Raw genomic sequence first — 15,501 nt, 5'->3', positions numbered from 1 at the left:
CCAGGGCAAAACCTGGCAGCTGGTTTTTAGAGCAACTAGCAGGATCACAGCTGGGGAAAGAAAAGACTTTTAGGGTGAGAGGCAAACCATTTAGCAAGTCATGTGCAATCAGTATGGAGCAAGCAGAAGCAAAGCCGGAGTGTCTGACTGGACGCCAGCTGTGACACGATGCACAGTTAGACAGTGTATGTCACCACGGGAGACACAGCAGTGGCCATGTGCATGTGTGGGCCCAGGCCCCTGGGTATGGCAGGCAGCAGATGGAGGAGGATAGGGGCACACTGTGGATTGGGCCCAGCAGGGCATTCTGAGGGCTGGACCCATGTCCAGATTGGTAGTAGCAGCAGCAGCAATAGTGGCCTTGCCTGGGGAGAGGAGGCACTGCACATGAGGCCAGGCTCCTCTGGTCTTGAAAGTAGGTGCAACACTGTGAGACAAACATCCACAATCTTGGAAATAGAAATTAAACATAAAGATTGACGATAGGAAAAACAAAAAACAGAAAAACTGTTTTCATGTTGAAGCATTCTTGCAGTACAAGATACAGCAATAAATCCAGATGCACAAATTTTGAATTATGTAAAAATCATAAAGCCATTTTCCATTTCTTGTGTAAAAACCACCAGTTACAGAAAATAACAGAGAACATATCAAATGTCATCATATATATTTACATTTAAAATTAAATGTAGGCTTACATGAAATTGGTTTATATGAAGAGTTAAATCATTTTAGAAAAATTGTCTCCTAAGAACCATCAGCTCTAGATATATTAAAATTTATAACTCAAGTTGTTGGAAAAACTCAAGATTAAAAATTATTTCATGCTTATGCAGTGGCTCTGTGGCTAACTGTGTTTATCTACCAGGGCCCCCAGAAGTCAGCCCAGTTAATAATCAGCTGCCTGCTCAAGTCACGTGAAATCAGACAAACTGAAACTTAAAGAGCTTGCCTAACCTGCCTGCAAAAAACCTTGCAAGATTCAGGGCAGGGACCCAGAATTTCAGAATGTGAGTCCACCTGGGTCCCGCTAATGCATAAACTTTCTGACTCTCCAACCCTCCAAGTGTCTGGAGCTTCCTTGCTGCATCTGTTCCATAACATTTTCTGGTGCATTGGCTGGAAAGTGAACAGACTGGCCCATTGAGCCGCCAGCCTGGGCAGGACTGCCTGGAGGATTGGTGGGGCCACAGGAACTGAGGAGGCACCACCCAGCCAGCTTGTTGGGACCTCAGAAAACAGGACCTTGCTGATCCAGAAGGCTGCCTCACCAGCCAGACTCTGTGGAGGGAAGGACCAGCCAGGCCTTTGCAGCCTTCAGGACAGGTAGGCCCCTCCAATCCTTTAGTTCAGTTCAGGCCCACCTCTGTTCAGAAGGGGAGCTTGATCACCTCCCAAAAGGGTCTCTCTGAGGGCCTGTCTGGGGACATTCATCTGGGTAAAGGACTTCATACTGAGGTCCATCTGTGTGGGACCTTGTAATAAGGTCCATCTGGTTTGGGATCTTGTTGCAAGATTCCTCTCTGTTCTTGGATGTCCATCTGGGTAACTTAGGTCAGGATTGGGGGAGGGAAAGGTACCTTAACTTCTGTGTGAGTGTGTGAATGTGTGAGTGAATGTGAAATATTTGTGGCACCAAGTGATAAATGTGGTGTCCTAACCTGCAGTTTTGCAGCCATGTTGTGCAGTATTACAGTGATTTCAGTCTGTCAGTCTGGAAACAGACTGAACTAAGCCCAGGGTTTATATGGGTACACCTTAGCCAAGATGGGCCCAATGGTCCCCATGAGGGGCATGGCCAGGTAGACACCAGTGTGGTCTTCTTCCTCCTCTCGGAGAAGGGGGCTCCCTACCTTTGTTTGTCTCACATCTCCACTGCAGGGAGGAGTCCTGGAGGGGAGACACACGTAAACAAAGCCCTTTGTCCACGACTGGGCACCTTTGGTAACCCCAAGGGAGATGGAGAAGCTTCTTTTCAGACCTACGGGAGATATATTTGACTGCTGAGGAAGGACACATACTTTCATGCTGTTTGCTCACAGACACCCAGTGTTCATTCTGTCATAAGAATCCCCTCCCCACATATGGGTTCAGTTACCAGGAAAGAGATCCAGATTGTGTTGTAGTACACATCTTCTGTCACTGCCCACCTTTCCCTCACTACCTCTTCTCCCCTGAAGAGCAGTTAGCCAGTTTTAAAAGGGAGGTTTTAGTCTGCAGACCATTAAGTTACGTGCACACTCTACTGGCTCACCCAACCTTCCAGGGGACAAAGAGTCCAAGCTGCCACTTCCCTTTTGCCCAGAAACCCTGCCATCTGCCAAGCTATCTAGGCACTGTTCCTTCCTTGCAGTCCCTAGCAGCCAGAAGCTTCTCACACCAGTGTATGAGAAGGCAGTTTGGGAGATCTAAGCTTTCCTTGGGTGGCAACACCAATGCTACTTGCGATGTAAGAATCTGAGGCAGGAGAGGGAGGCTAAAGTTAAACATGGGATCAAGCAATTCTAAACCTACTATCCTTGAATGTATGTTAAAAAAACTTTCAAAAGGGATACTGTGGGGAATATGGAGTCAAATTGACCCCAGGAAAGCTCCAGACCCTATGTGAGGTAGAATGGCCCAGTTTTGGTATGGGATGGCCCTCAGAAGAGATGCTAAGTCTCCAAAAGGTCCAGGCAGTTTATGAGGTCATCACTGGGGAACAAGAGCACACAGACCAGTTTCCATACATAGATTCCTGGTTGACTATAGCTATGACCCTGCCACTCTGGGTCCGATTCTGCATCCATAAGGGAAAGAGTAAGGTCCTTGTTGCATGAATGGCACAAAAGCCAGAACAACAACAACAACAACAAAAAAAAAAAAATGGAGAAGCCTATATATCAGGGAGACTCAGAAGAAAAACTCATGCCACTGCCATATCCCATCCCTTCAGGGATGCTTGGCCCTAGACATCCTTTGCCAGATAACGCCCTGGCTTCAGTCCCATGGATCCCATGAGCATCACCACTGGAGAGTCCACAGAGTCCTGAACCAGTGGGGAGGCGACTCCACTCAGCCCAACAGGTTGCAGACCTTCAAAGCCCATGCAGGGGACCTGAGGCACACAACAAATCAATCCAGATGACACTGTGCAGCCAGGGTGCCCCCTCTTCTATTATCAACCCTTCACAACCACAGATCTTTTGAACTGGAAGCATCATACTCCATCATATTTGGAAAAAACCCAGGCTCTTATCTGCTTTCTGGAATCAATTTTCCTCACTCACCAGCCTACCTGGGAAGACTGTCATCAGCTAATCCTCACTCTCTTCAGTACAGAAGAAAGGTGACACATTCTGACTGGAGCCAGGCAATGGTTGTAGCAGGAGGTACCCACAGCCGCAATGGACCCTGAGACTGGAGCAAGAGACACTGCACTGGTTGCTGCTCCAGATTGAGACTTCAATGAAGAGGAGGGGAGAAACTGGCTCGCTCTGCCAAAATAAGGAAGTTCTTCTCCAAGGGCTGAGAGTAGGGCCCAGGAAGCCCACCAATATGTCTAAAACAACCATAGTAACCCAAAAGCTAGATGAGCCACCTGCAGAGTTCTATGAGAGGTCATGTGAGACCTTTTGAATCTACATGCCACTTGACCCTGAAGTGGCTGAAAATCAAAAAATGGTCAGTGCAGCCTTTGTAGCCCAGTCCTGTGCCAATATCCGCTGCAAACTTCAAAAGTTGGAAGGCTTTACTGTAATGAATGCAACATAGCTCCTAGACATAGCCAACAAAGTGTTTGTCAACCAAGACTGAGAGGCCCAGAAGGAGACAGATGAATGTGTGAGGCAAAAGGCAGCACTTCTGGCAGTGGCACTTAACCTAGAACAGAGCTCTGCGCCAAGGAAAAGGAAGAACCCCTGCCAAGGAGGATGGACTCCCCTACAGTCTAGTGTGCTTTCTGCAGACAGTTGGACCACTGGAAGAATGAGTGCCCCCAAAGTGGGGAGAAATCCCAGTCAATGACACACGGCAAGGCACACTCTGAAAGAAAGATGTATGAGCCTGAACCCGCAAGTCAAGAGCTCCAGGACCTCATCAGCCTTGCAGGGGTAGACTCAGATTAGGAAAGATGGGCTCCTTGCTCCTGGACCCCCAGGAACCCATGGTCAAAATGATGGTAGGGGGGCAACCTATGACTTTTATAGTGGGCACCAGGGTGGAACATTCTGTAGTCATCAGCCCAGTGGCCCCATTCTCAGGTCAAAAGCCTACCATTGCTGGTGCTACAGGGAAACAAGCAGACCAGCCATTCTGCAAGGCCCAAACCTGCCACCTCAGGGATCACGGGGTGATCCATAAATTCCCATATTTGCCCAACTGTTCAGTACCCCTACTAAGAAGAGATTTGCTAAGAAAACTAGGGGTACAAATAACCTTCACATCTGGAGAAGCAGCTCATTTGACCGAGTAATCAGGAGACGCTAATGATGGCTGTAACAGTGCCTAGAGAAGAGGAATGGCACCTATACACCAAGGCTGAAGATGATTCAAACACAGGACCACTGGAGCTCTTAGGAGACCTCTTCTTTAGAGACTTTCCATCTGTCTGGGCAGAATTGGGACCCATGTGTATGGCAAAGAACCATGCCCCAATAATAATAGAGCTGAAGCAAGGGGCCACACCAGTCAGGGTGAAGCAATACCCAGTCCCACAGGAAGCTCAACTGGGAATCCAGGAACATATCCACCAGTTGCAAGAAGCAGGAATCTTGGTGGAATGCCAATCACCCTGGAACATGCTGCTCCTGCTAGTCAAGAAGCCCAATGGAATGGAGTACCATCCGGTCCAGGATCTGCTAGCCATGAACAAGGCAGCTGTCACCCTCCCCCACCACACAGTGCCCAATCCTTACATGCTCCTGAGTCTGCTCCCTGTACAGGATGGATGGTTCTCCTGTCTCGATCTGAAGGATGCCTTCTTCTGCTTCTGACTGGCTCCTAAAAGTCAGCTGCTGTTTTTCTTTGAATGGGAAAATCCCCAAACAGGAAGGAAAACTCAACTAACCTGGACTAGGCTCCCACAAGTGTTCAAAAACTCACCTACACTCTTTGGAGAGGCACTAGCTTCAGACCTAGCTGTCTTTCCAGTGGACAGGTTGAATTGCACCCTCCTTCAATATGTGGATGACATCCTCCTAGGCAGCCCCACACAGGAAATCTGCTGGAAAGGAACAAGTGTCCTACTAAGTCTGCTTTCCAACTTAGGATACAAGATGTCATGGGAAAAGGCACAGACATTCCAACAGAGAGTTAGGTACCTAGGGTACCACATCTCTGAAGGATGCTGCCTGCTAGGAATAGAAAGGAAATGAGCCATTTGTGCCACACCCTGACCAGACACCAAGAGAGAAGTCTGAGAATTCCTTGGGACTGCCAGATTCTTCAAGTCTGGATACCAGGATATTCAGAAAAAGCTAAGCCCTTATATAAGACAATCAAGGGAGCTGAAAAGGAGCCTGTAACATGGGGCTCAGAACAAGAGCATGCATTCTCAAAAATTAAAACTCTGCTAACCCAGGCTTCTGCCCTTGGAATTCCAGATATAACTTGGAACTTCAACCTGTTTGTACATGAGAGAGATCATGTGGCCATGGGAGTCCTCACCCAGACTATAGGGTCCTGGCAGAGACCGGTGGCATACTTGTCCAAACAATCAAATACCGTGGCAGCTGGCTGTCCACCCTGCCTGCAGGCCCTGGCAGACACCATTGCTTTAATCCAAGAAGCAGACAAACTTACTTTGGGACAAAATCTCAATGTGAAGGTCCCGCATGTAGTGACCACTCTGATGAACAATCAGGGGTACAAATGGCTGACCAACTCCAGGATGACTCACTATCAGGGACTCCTCTGTGAAAACCCCCGGGTGCAACTTGAGACAGTGTGGACTCTGCATCCAGCGATGCTCCTGACTGCTGAGTCTGGCTCCCCGGACCATGACTGTGAGGAACTGATAGACGAAATATACTCCAGCAGACCTGATTTGATGGACCTGCCTTTGACTGACCCAGACATGGAACTGTTCACAGATGGGAGCAGTTACATTGAGGTGGGACAACGAAGAGCTGGATATGTGGTAACAACTTATAAAGAGATAATAAAGCCAGAGCCCCTACTGCAGGGTTGGTCAGCACAGCAAGCAGAGCTATGGGCACTCATTCAGGCACTCAGACTCTCAAAAGGAAAGTGAGTCAACATTTATACTGACTCTAAATATGCCTTTGCAACCCTGCACGTCCATGGAGCCCTGTACAAAGAAAGGGGCCTGCTAACGGCAAGAGGAAAAACAATCAAAAACAGAGAAGAAATTCTTCAGCTTCTTGAGGCAGTTTGGGAGTCCACCCAAGTGGCCGTGATACACTGCAAAGGCCATCAAAAGGGCACTGACAGGATCAGTGAAGGAAATCGACTGGCTGATCAGAAAGCCAAGAGAGCAGCCACCAAAACAGGGCCTCCCAAAAGCCTGGAGGAAACTGCCAAAATCATGCTGGCACCAGAGACAGCACAACACATGAAGCATACGAAAGAGGAGGCTCAATGGGCAGAAAAGGAAGGTGGGACTGAGACTCCTGAAGGATGGTGGAATCTCCCAGACCATAGACTGATGGTCCCTCAGTGGCCAACTCACCAACTAGTCCTGGAATATCATGAACTGATACACTGGGTGAAAATGGCCCTGGAAACCACACGGAGTCACTGCTAGTTCATCCCAAAGTTAGCCTCTCTTTGCACCAGGTCAGCTTGTGATGACCGACCTGCATCCAAAACAACACCAAGCAAGGACCCTGCCTGGCCCCCAGAGTCCAGCCAGTTGGAACATCACCCTTCAAGGACTTGGTAGTGTACTTTACTGAAGTAAAGTGCTGCAGAGGCTGTAAGTACTTGCTGCTGATGACTGAGGCACTGCCCACACAGTTTGCACAAGCCTGAGAGGTCATTAAGGCCCTTTTAAGGGACGTGGTCCCAAGATACAGGCTCCCTTTAACCATAAGGTCTGACAATGGACTGGCTTTTGTTGCAGAAGTTGTCCAAGGACTAGCCAAAATGCTGGGGATAAAATGGAAGCTTCATACCAGCAGATAGGCCACAAAGTTCAGGGAAAGTGGAGTACATGAACTGGACCCTAAAGACTACATTAGCTAAGCTCTGCCAGGAGACAGGGCTTCCCTGGGAAGATATACTTCTCTTAGCCTTGTTATGGACCCAATGCATGATGGGATCTACTGGGTATTACCCTCTCGAGATTATATATGGAAGACCACCCCTGCTCATAGCTAAATTGCAGGGGGACCCTTGCCAGCTGGGGGAGATAGAAATGTCACAGTACTTGCAGTCACTGGCTAAGACTTTCAGGCAAATAACCAAGATAGTTTTAGAATGAGCTCCCATCCCTTTAGGAAGTTGGGCTCATCGGTTTCAACTTGGTGACACAGTGTGGGTAAAAGATTGGAAAAAGGCTCCTTTAAAGCCAACCTAGATGGGGCCACACATAATTGTATTGACCACCCCTACTGCAGTTAAGGTGGCAGGTCTGACTCCCTGGATCCACCATATGTAGGTGAAACAGGCAACCACCCTAAATGACGTCCTTTCATGGTCTGTGAGGGCCAATCCCACCAACTCGCTCAAGGTTCTTATCCAGAGACCTTCCCCCACTAATCGTCACCACCTTGCTCTGGTCACACTGGAAGCTGACTGGCCCATGCATGGCTGAAGCCTGAGGACTGATGAGCCCTGCTTCAGCCACTCCAGAGGCTGGCTGATCCATGCATGGCTGGAGCCTGAGGATTTTGCCATTGTGGGACATGATAAGTATATCCCACCCCTTGTCCCTAGCCTTTATTACATTACCTGCTTTGGTATTTGCTAAAGGATTGGCAGGAACTACCCCAAAGTATTGAAATAGTATGGAGAATGACAGAATCCTCCTGTCAGTAGGATGCTTCTTAGCAATTGCATTGTGGCAATGTACCTTTTAGATTAACCCTTTCTTTGCCCCATCTGCTTGCCCAGATTGCTGGATTTTATTCTAAAACTGGTGATATTTTCCCCTATTTATCTCACCAACATGTATTACATTACTATTGCCCTTTTCTCACAGAAACATGGACTCTAGGCTACTACTGTTCCTGACTTTGACTAGCTGGACATTTATTTTTGGAAAATCTGAGAAAGGTTTACCCAAATGCCATTGTCAACTACCCACTTATACAATGCTTGAACTACCATCAGAATCATGCTACCAGACTCAGATGCCACAGGCATGTAATAATGGCATATCTTGGGCAGGGCATCCCCCTTTATAGGCCAATATAGGAAAGAAAAGACTGGGATGTGACCACCTTCCCACCCCATTCTGTTGGTACAGGGCTTCCCGTGGATGTACAGCTATTTATACTGGAAATCCTTTCCTCCTGATTAGGAGGACATGCACATGAATAGACCCCCAAGGCAGGAATCAAGAGGTCCTGATTAAGCCTGCCACTCTGACTACCCAGATCCCCAGAACCACCCCAACTGGGTATCAGGAAACAGTATTCTTCACCCAACTCAGGGCCTCCCTTGAAAGAACCCTAGACTTATCCATAGTTGGTGAGAACCTGTTCATACTACTGGTAGAAAGCATAGCCAAAACCCTAAATATATATCTAACTGTTGGATATGTGGGTGAGCCCTCATGAGTGAGACATGGCCATGGAAAGGGTTGAGTTTAGAGGTTTCGGAAATTCTTCTATGGAACAAAACCATAACCCCATGGGCGTCTGCCCCCATCTCAGTTGGATTTTGTCTTCGGAGGTTATAGGATGAAATTGCCTGAGTAGAATGGGCCAAAGATTCACCCAAAAGGTTGGAGAAACCGCCTGCCAGGATGTATACTCCTTAAATGAAGCAAGCTATACCTGGTGGCCTAAAACCACCATCCAGTATTTGGTCCAACTTTCAGTCATCAGAGTGGGCCACAACCATATTTGCACTCCAAATATCAAATGCCCTCAGTTACAGAGTTGTACAGGAACTTGGCCTTTCCAGGGAATTTTGGAAATCAACCAGTTCTGGGAAAACTTAAATTCTACTGACCCCAATGTTTGGGGGGCACCCGAAGGACTGTTTTGGATTCGTGGGAGAAGGGCATGCACCTGTCTCTCAAAGACATGGAATGGATGCTGTACTCTAGGGATTATTCCTTTTTTTTTTGACTGGTAAGGGGATCGCAACCCTCCGTACAGTGTGGTCTGCACCACGCTCAGCCAGTGAGCGCACCGGCCATCCATGAACCCATGGCTTCGGCGCTACCAGCACCGCACTCTCCCGAGTGAGCCACGGGGCTGGCCCTCTCTAGGGATTATTCTATCAGTTTTTTTCCTGCTACCCCAGGAATGGGGCTCACAACTGGGAATTCCCTTGTATGAAGATTTGATATCTAAATGATTTATCAACACAGCAGATATAGGGGACATAGGGGGAACTCAAATGTGGGGAGAGGATGAATGGCCTCCCCAACGGATAATACAATGCTATGTGCCCACTACCTGGGCTCAGGATGGTAGTTGGGGTTACTCCTACAGAACTCCTACCTATGCTTAACCATATCATACGATTACAAGTGGTTTTAGAACTGATTTCCAGTAGAACCACCACAGCATTAGAACTACTGGCCAAACAGCCATTTATCAAAATAGGCTGGCTTCAGACTACCTCCTAGCAGAGGAAGGAGGAGTTTGTGGGAAATTCAGCTCTTCAGACTGCTGCCTTCAAATAGATGACAATCAGAAGGCGGTCACTGACATAGCTGCAGAAATACGAAAATTAGCCCACATCGCTATACAAAAACGGTCAGGAATGAATCTCAAGGGCATATTTAGTAACTGATTTGATGTGCTTGGAGAGTTCAAAACATTAATAGGAGCATTCCTGTTCATTTTAGATATCTGCCTGATTGCACCCTTTCTATTCCTTTGTTAATGCACAGCAGTCATGCCACCATAGGAACTTTGGTCAAGAGAAGGTCAACCAGTAGTCTGTTAGTCTTAACAGACGATTCCTCCCTCAGGCTGCCCATAGACCCCAAAGACAATGTTGAACAAAATGATGCTCACTCCAAAGTTTAGAGAGAGCATCAAAGGGGGGAAATGTTGGAAAAACTCAAGATTAAAAATTATTTTGTGCTTATGCAGCACCTCTGTGGCTAATTGTGCTTATCTACCAGGGCCCCCAGAAGTCAGCCCAGTTAATAATCAGCTGCCTGCTCAAATCACGTGAATTTGGAGAAACCGACACTGAAAGAGCCCACCTAACCTTCCTGTAAAAAGCCTTGTAAGATTCAGAGTAGGGTCCCAGGATTTCAGAATGCGAGTCTGCCTGGGTCCCACTAGCATAATAAACTTTCTGACTCTCCAACCCCCCGAGTGTCTGGAGCTCCCTTGCTACATCCATTCCATAACAAAGTAATTTATCAGAATGTATATGTTATGCTAAGGGAAAAATCACTGGTTGAGTTGATCAAAGGGGATCTCAGAGCCAGAGCCCCCTGTTCTAAACTGATGACCAAAATATAACTTTCTGGCATTCAGATAGTTATTTTTAACAGGCTTCTAAATTTTCTCTCAGGTTCATCTATGTATTTTTTGTAAAATTCTGTATTAAATTTCTGCAATTTTATGTTACCTTGGCATCCACTTATATTCGTCTCTGTGTCTCATCTAACTAACACACCCCTAACTCTTTCTTGGAAAAACTTGCATTCTTTTTCTGTGATTTTTGTGATGTACATTTCCTATCTAGCGTTCTCTAGAACTTGATACTTATGATTTTTGAAAATAGAAACTTTAGAGAAATGACTCATCAGAAGGAAAAGAAATTGATTGAAAACTGAGCAAATAAAAACCTTAAAGTTTTTTCTATTACTATTGGTAGAAAGTTTTAGTCATGTAAACTGGTGGTCATAACTTGCTGTATAAATTAGTAAACTTTATATTGCTGTACCTGCCTCATGACTGAAATTTAAAAATAAGAGCTATTATATCTTTGTATTTAACTGTAAGTGTATGTTTATATATGTGTACATATATGTTTTGTGCTATGTCTAGATGATATAAATCCCTTGAAGGAATTTCAAATTAGCTTAAAGATCAATGCTTACCCACAAAATTAAGTGCTCCTAAAACTGCTATGAATATAGTAACTAATCCAAATGCTTTTCAAATTTACATGACTTGGGTAAGTCTTCGGTGAATATGATTAGTTAAATATGGTTGGCTTAAAAATAGGTAAATTAAATGGAATGTAAGTGGAATAAAAGTTTCTGAAGGTACTTTTAAAATAATTATGTTTTGTATACTATGTTTACTTAAAGATTTCTCAAATCTCTTTGGCAACTACACCCTTGCAAGTTTGTCAAGTTAAATTACAGATATTAAATATCAAGATAAAATATTGAAACACTAAGAACTGAACATAAGTTCATTATGGTTATTTGTTTTGGGCTTCTTAAATTTTATAGAAAGACAAAATACATTTGGGTTTGTTAGTAAATATGTCCAGTTCCACAATGAATAATTGCTCTATGAGGAAGCTTATAGTTCTAAAATTATAAAATGTGTATTTATAAAGTGTGGATAGGTGGCAGTTTAAATTGCTTACATCCTAGGCTATCACTGGAAATACACTCAAAATTCTAATACATAATTATAACTACTAAAATAAACAATTTTGTTTATAAAGCATACAGAAACGGATGTGTTTTTCAGTGAGAAAAGTTATAAAGCAGTCATGAGAATCTGTTTTTGTTAAAGAAAAGGTGATTTTTTCTAGTTTACAGGTTATTTAAAAGTTGTTTCAAAGGAAAGATATAAAGGAATGATGATAAAACTAAATGAATAGAAGGCTGGAAATAAAAAGAGAGAGAAAAAAATCTTGCATGGTTAAACTGACTAAAATTGAATACATTATTTTAGTATTAAAAATACACTGATACAAAATTATAATTTGGCTATGGTGAACAAGATTTTTGAGTAGTATTGATAAGAGATAAAAGATTTTTCAACTTTTGAGTGAACTGCAAAACAAAAAAAGAAAAAGGAGAGGGAAGAGAGAAAGAGAAATTTCGTGTTATGTCAAGTTAATCTCTTGTGTTCCATTATGTTTTTAGTGGATCTTTAATTAATTAGGAAAACTAAGTTAAAAGAGTTAAACTTTTTCTACAACTATGTAACTTCCTGTATTTGCTTTTGAAGCCTTTTTATTAACACTCTGATTAAATGAATGACTATTACTTTGCAGTGATCCGTGATTCTATTTTAATCAAGTATTTTAAAACTTTTGACAAGTTTGACAAGCTTCCCCAGATCAAAATTAAATTATTTGGGAAGCACTGTCAAATGATAAAAAATGTTTAACTTTGAGTTATACAAGTATTTTTATGTGACTATGTTATTGACATGAGTGCTCCAAAATCGCATGAGAGGGGGTATAGCTCAGGGGTAGAGCATTTGACTGCAAAATCGCATGAGATTCCTAAGATTCTGATATGTTATCTGTTATAATTTTGGTTTTCATGTTAAATTGTTGCATGTCACGGAAATATCCAAATTTCCTTATTAATTGCCTTATTATCATAATGAGGTCCCATCAGATCTTTAATCATGGCTATTTTAAGTCTTTCTGTCCACAGTTAATTGCTTTATTCTTATGCTCTTTCTAAAAGCTCTTTGCAAGCAATTGTAATTCGAAAATGTTGTGGATTCAAGGAAGGACATGGGAAGACTGAAAAGAACTCTGATAAGTGCAGTTTTTAATAACTTTAAGAATTTCCAGAACTCTAAGGAAAAAATCAGGCTCATAAAACTGCTAACCCAACACCAAGCAGAACAAGAATTAATTACACGGCAAAGAAAGGGCAAATGTTTGAGGTAATGGATATGCTAAGCACTCTGATATGATCATTGCACACAGTACGAATGTACCCAATTATTATATTGTACTCCACAAATATATGTAGTTATCATGGGTCGATTATGAAAAATAAATTAGAAAGAGAGAAGTAGGGAGTAGAATAGTGATTACCAGAGGCAGGGAAAAAAAAGAGGGCAGAGGGGATCAGAGAAAGGTTGGTAGACTGATACAAAGTTGCAGTTAGATAAGAATAAGTTCTGGTGCTCTAGGAGGACCATAGGTGATAATATTGTTTTGTTTATTTCAAGATAACCAGAGAAGAATATTTTGAATATTATAACTACAAAGAAATGACAAATGTTTAGGTGGTAGATATGCTAAATATTCCGATTAGATCATTACACAATATATGCATGTATTGAAACAACAAACTGTACCACATAAACATGTACAATGAAAAAAATAAAATTTAAACTAAAAAAAAATAATTACATTGCACTAAAATGATGGGCTATGATTTTTTTTAAATGATTTTTGCTTGAAACATTGCTGATTATTTTGGGTTTTTTTTCATATTTAAGAAACACTTTTTTCTTTTTATTTTTCTTTTATCTTTTATTATTTTTTTATTTTAACTTCTCAATATACATTGTCGTTGATTTTCATGACCCTTTACCCATTCCTCTAAAAACATTTTTTTTCTTAATCTATCTATAGCTACAGAAATTTGATAGTGTAGTTTTGAGAGCAAAACAGAAATATTTTCTTTTCTTCCTACCCGATAACTACAAAATTCAGAAACTATTCATGAGTATTCTTATTTTGTGGCAGTACAGTTATTTGCATAATTTTAATAAGAATCTATTCTTCTAACAGGACAAAATTAGAAACATTGGTTGTGTTACCAAAGTTTTAACTAGAGTGTCATATTTTCAGATATGACCAGATTGCTTTAAAAACTGAGGTTGATTTTAGGAAGCCTGTAAAACCCCTCAAAAAAAAAAGAAAAAAAAAAAAAAACACTGGCATGGTGCCTTAAATAAACAGTTCGTGAGGTTGCTTCACAGGAGAGTAAGCAATGGTGCTTCCTGAGAGGTGTAGAATCCTCAAAACATTTCATGAACCTGAGAAAGAGAGGTATTTGCCCAAATCTACAGGTATTACAGGTACAATTTAAGAGTGAATCTTTGGCTTGGCCTCCTAACCTTAAGAGGCCTCTGAAAGTCTATTCTGAAATTTCTTATGAAAAGTTCCAGCAAAGCTAACTTAAAATAATCCTGTATGAACAATCACTATTCTTGCTGCACTTATGCAAAAAATCAGGCCAAGCTTAAAGAGACTATACATTTTGCATGTAAATTGGTCTTCCTGTGATTATCTTTGGTAGACATGGGGTACTGGAGAGAGAAAAATGATGTTTCAGAAGAAAACTATAATGCACCTATTATTGAATTCTAGCTCATTGTTTTTGAGATTTTATCATTACCCACAACTTGGACTGGATCTTAAATGTTTTAAGTTTTCTGTAATATCTGGTGCAAGTCTTTACATGTCTGATCTTTTTCTCATTTTTCTAACCTGGAATCACTAAAATTAAACTGTGATTTTCTGAAGCTCTGCAAGCCGAAGCTGAATGACTCAATATAAACTCCAGAGAAAATGGTTATATGTTAATAATTTTTATGATATTTAAACTGCAAACCAAAAAAGATTGTCAGATTGCCACTGCTTGTCCCACTCTAGATGAAAAGCCCAACATCTATAAATCTCAGCTGGCTGCCCTCTAGACCAAAAAACATATAGTTTATAGATGTCTCCAAAAGTTAACTTTTTTTCATAGAAAAGTATCTTCCTAAACATCTGTTTGCTTACATCATGGGGAGGCCTAACTTTGGGAGACTGCCTACACTACCTCCTGAAATGAGACAGAACAATGAACTAAACAGGCCTACTCTGTGGACTAAGAGACCAATATGGAAAAATGTACTCAGATTTGTTCCTTCCTGGTTGCACCAATCTGTTTTTTTCTTTCCCACACTTTAAAAAAAAGATTTTAAATAACCTAATAACACACCTCAAGGAACTAGAAAAGCAAGAACAAACCCAACCTAAAATCAGTAGAAGAGAAGAAATACTAAAAATCAGAGCAGAACTAAATGAAATTGAGACTAAAAATATAATACAAAAATCAATCAAATGAAAATTTGGTTTGTTGAAAAGATAAACAAAATCAGCAAAGTGTTAGCCAAACTAACCAAGAAAAAAAGAGAAAAGACCCAAATAAATACAATTAGAAATGAAAAAAGAGACATTACAATTGATATATATATAGTGAACAAATTCCTGGACACATAGACCTACCAACTCTAAGAAGAAATGGAAAACCTGAATAGACCAATAACATGTATCAACATTGAATCAACAATAAAAAGTTTCCCAACAAGGAAAAGCCCAGGACCAGATGCTTTTACTGCTGAATTCTATCAAACATTTAAAGAAAAATAATACCAATACTTCTTAAAATATTTCAAAAAATTAAAGCAGACAGAATTCTTTTAAACTCATACT

The sequence above is a fragment of the Cynocephalus volans genome, chromosome 2 (genome assembly GCF_027409185.1).
Source record: "Cynocephalus volans isolate mCynVol1 chromosome 2, mCynVol1.pri, whole genome shotgun sequence".
Taxonomy (NCBI): Eukaryota; Metazoa; Chordata; class Mammalia; order Dermoptera; family Cynocephalidae; genus Cynocephalus; species Cynocephalus volans.
Note: the sequence above shows the minus strand (reverse complement) of the source record.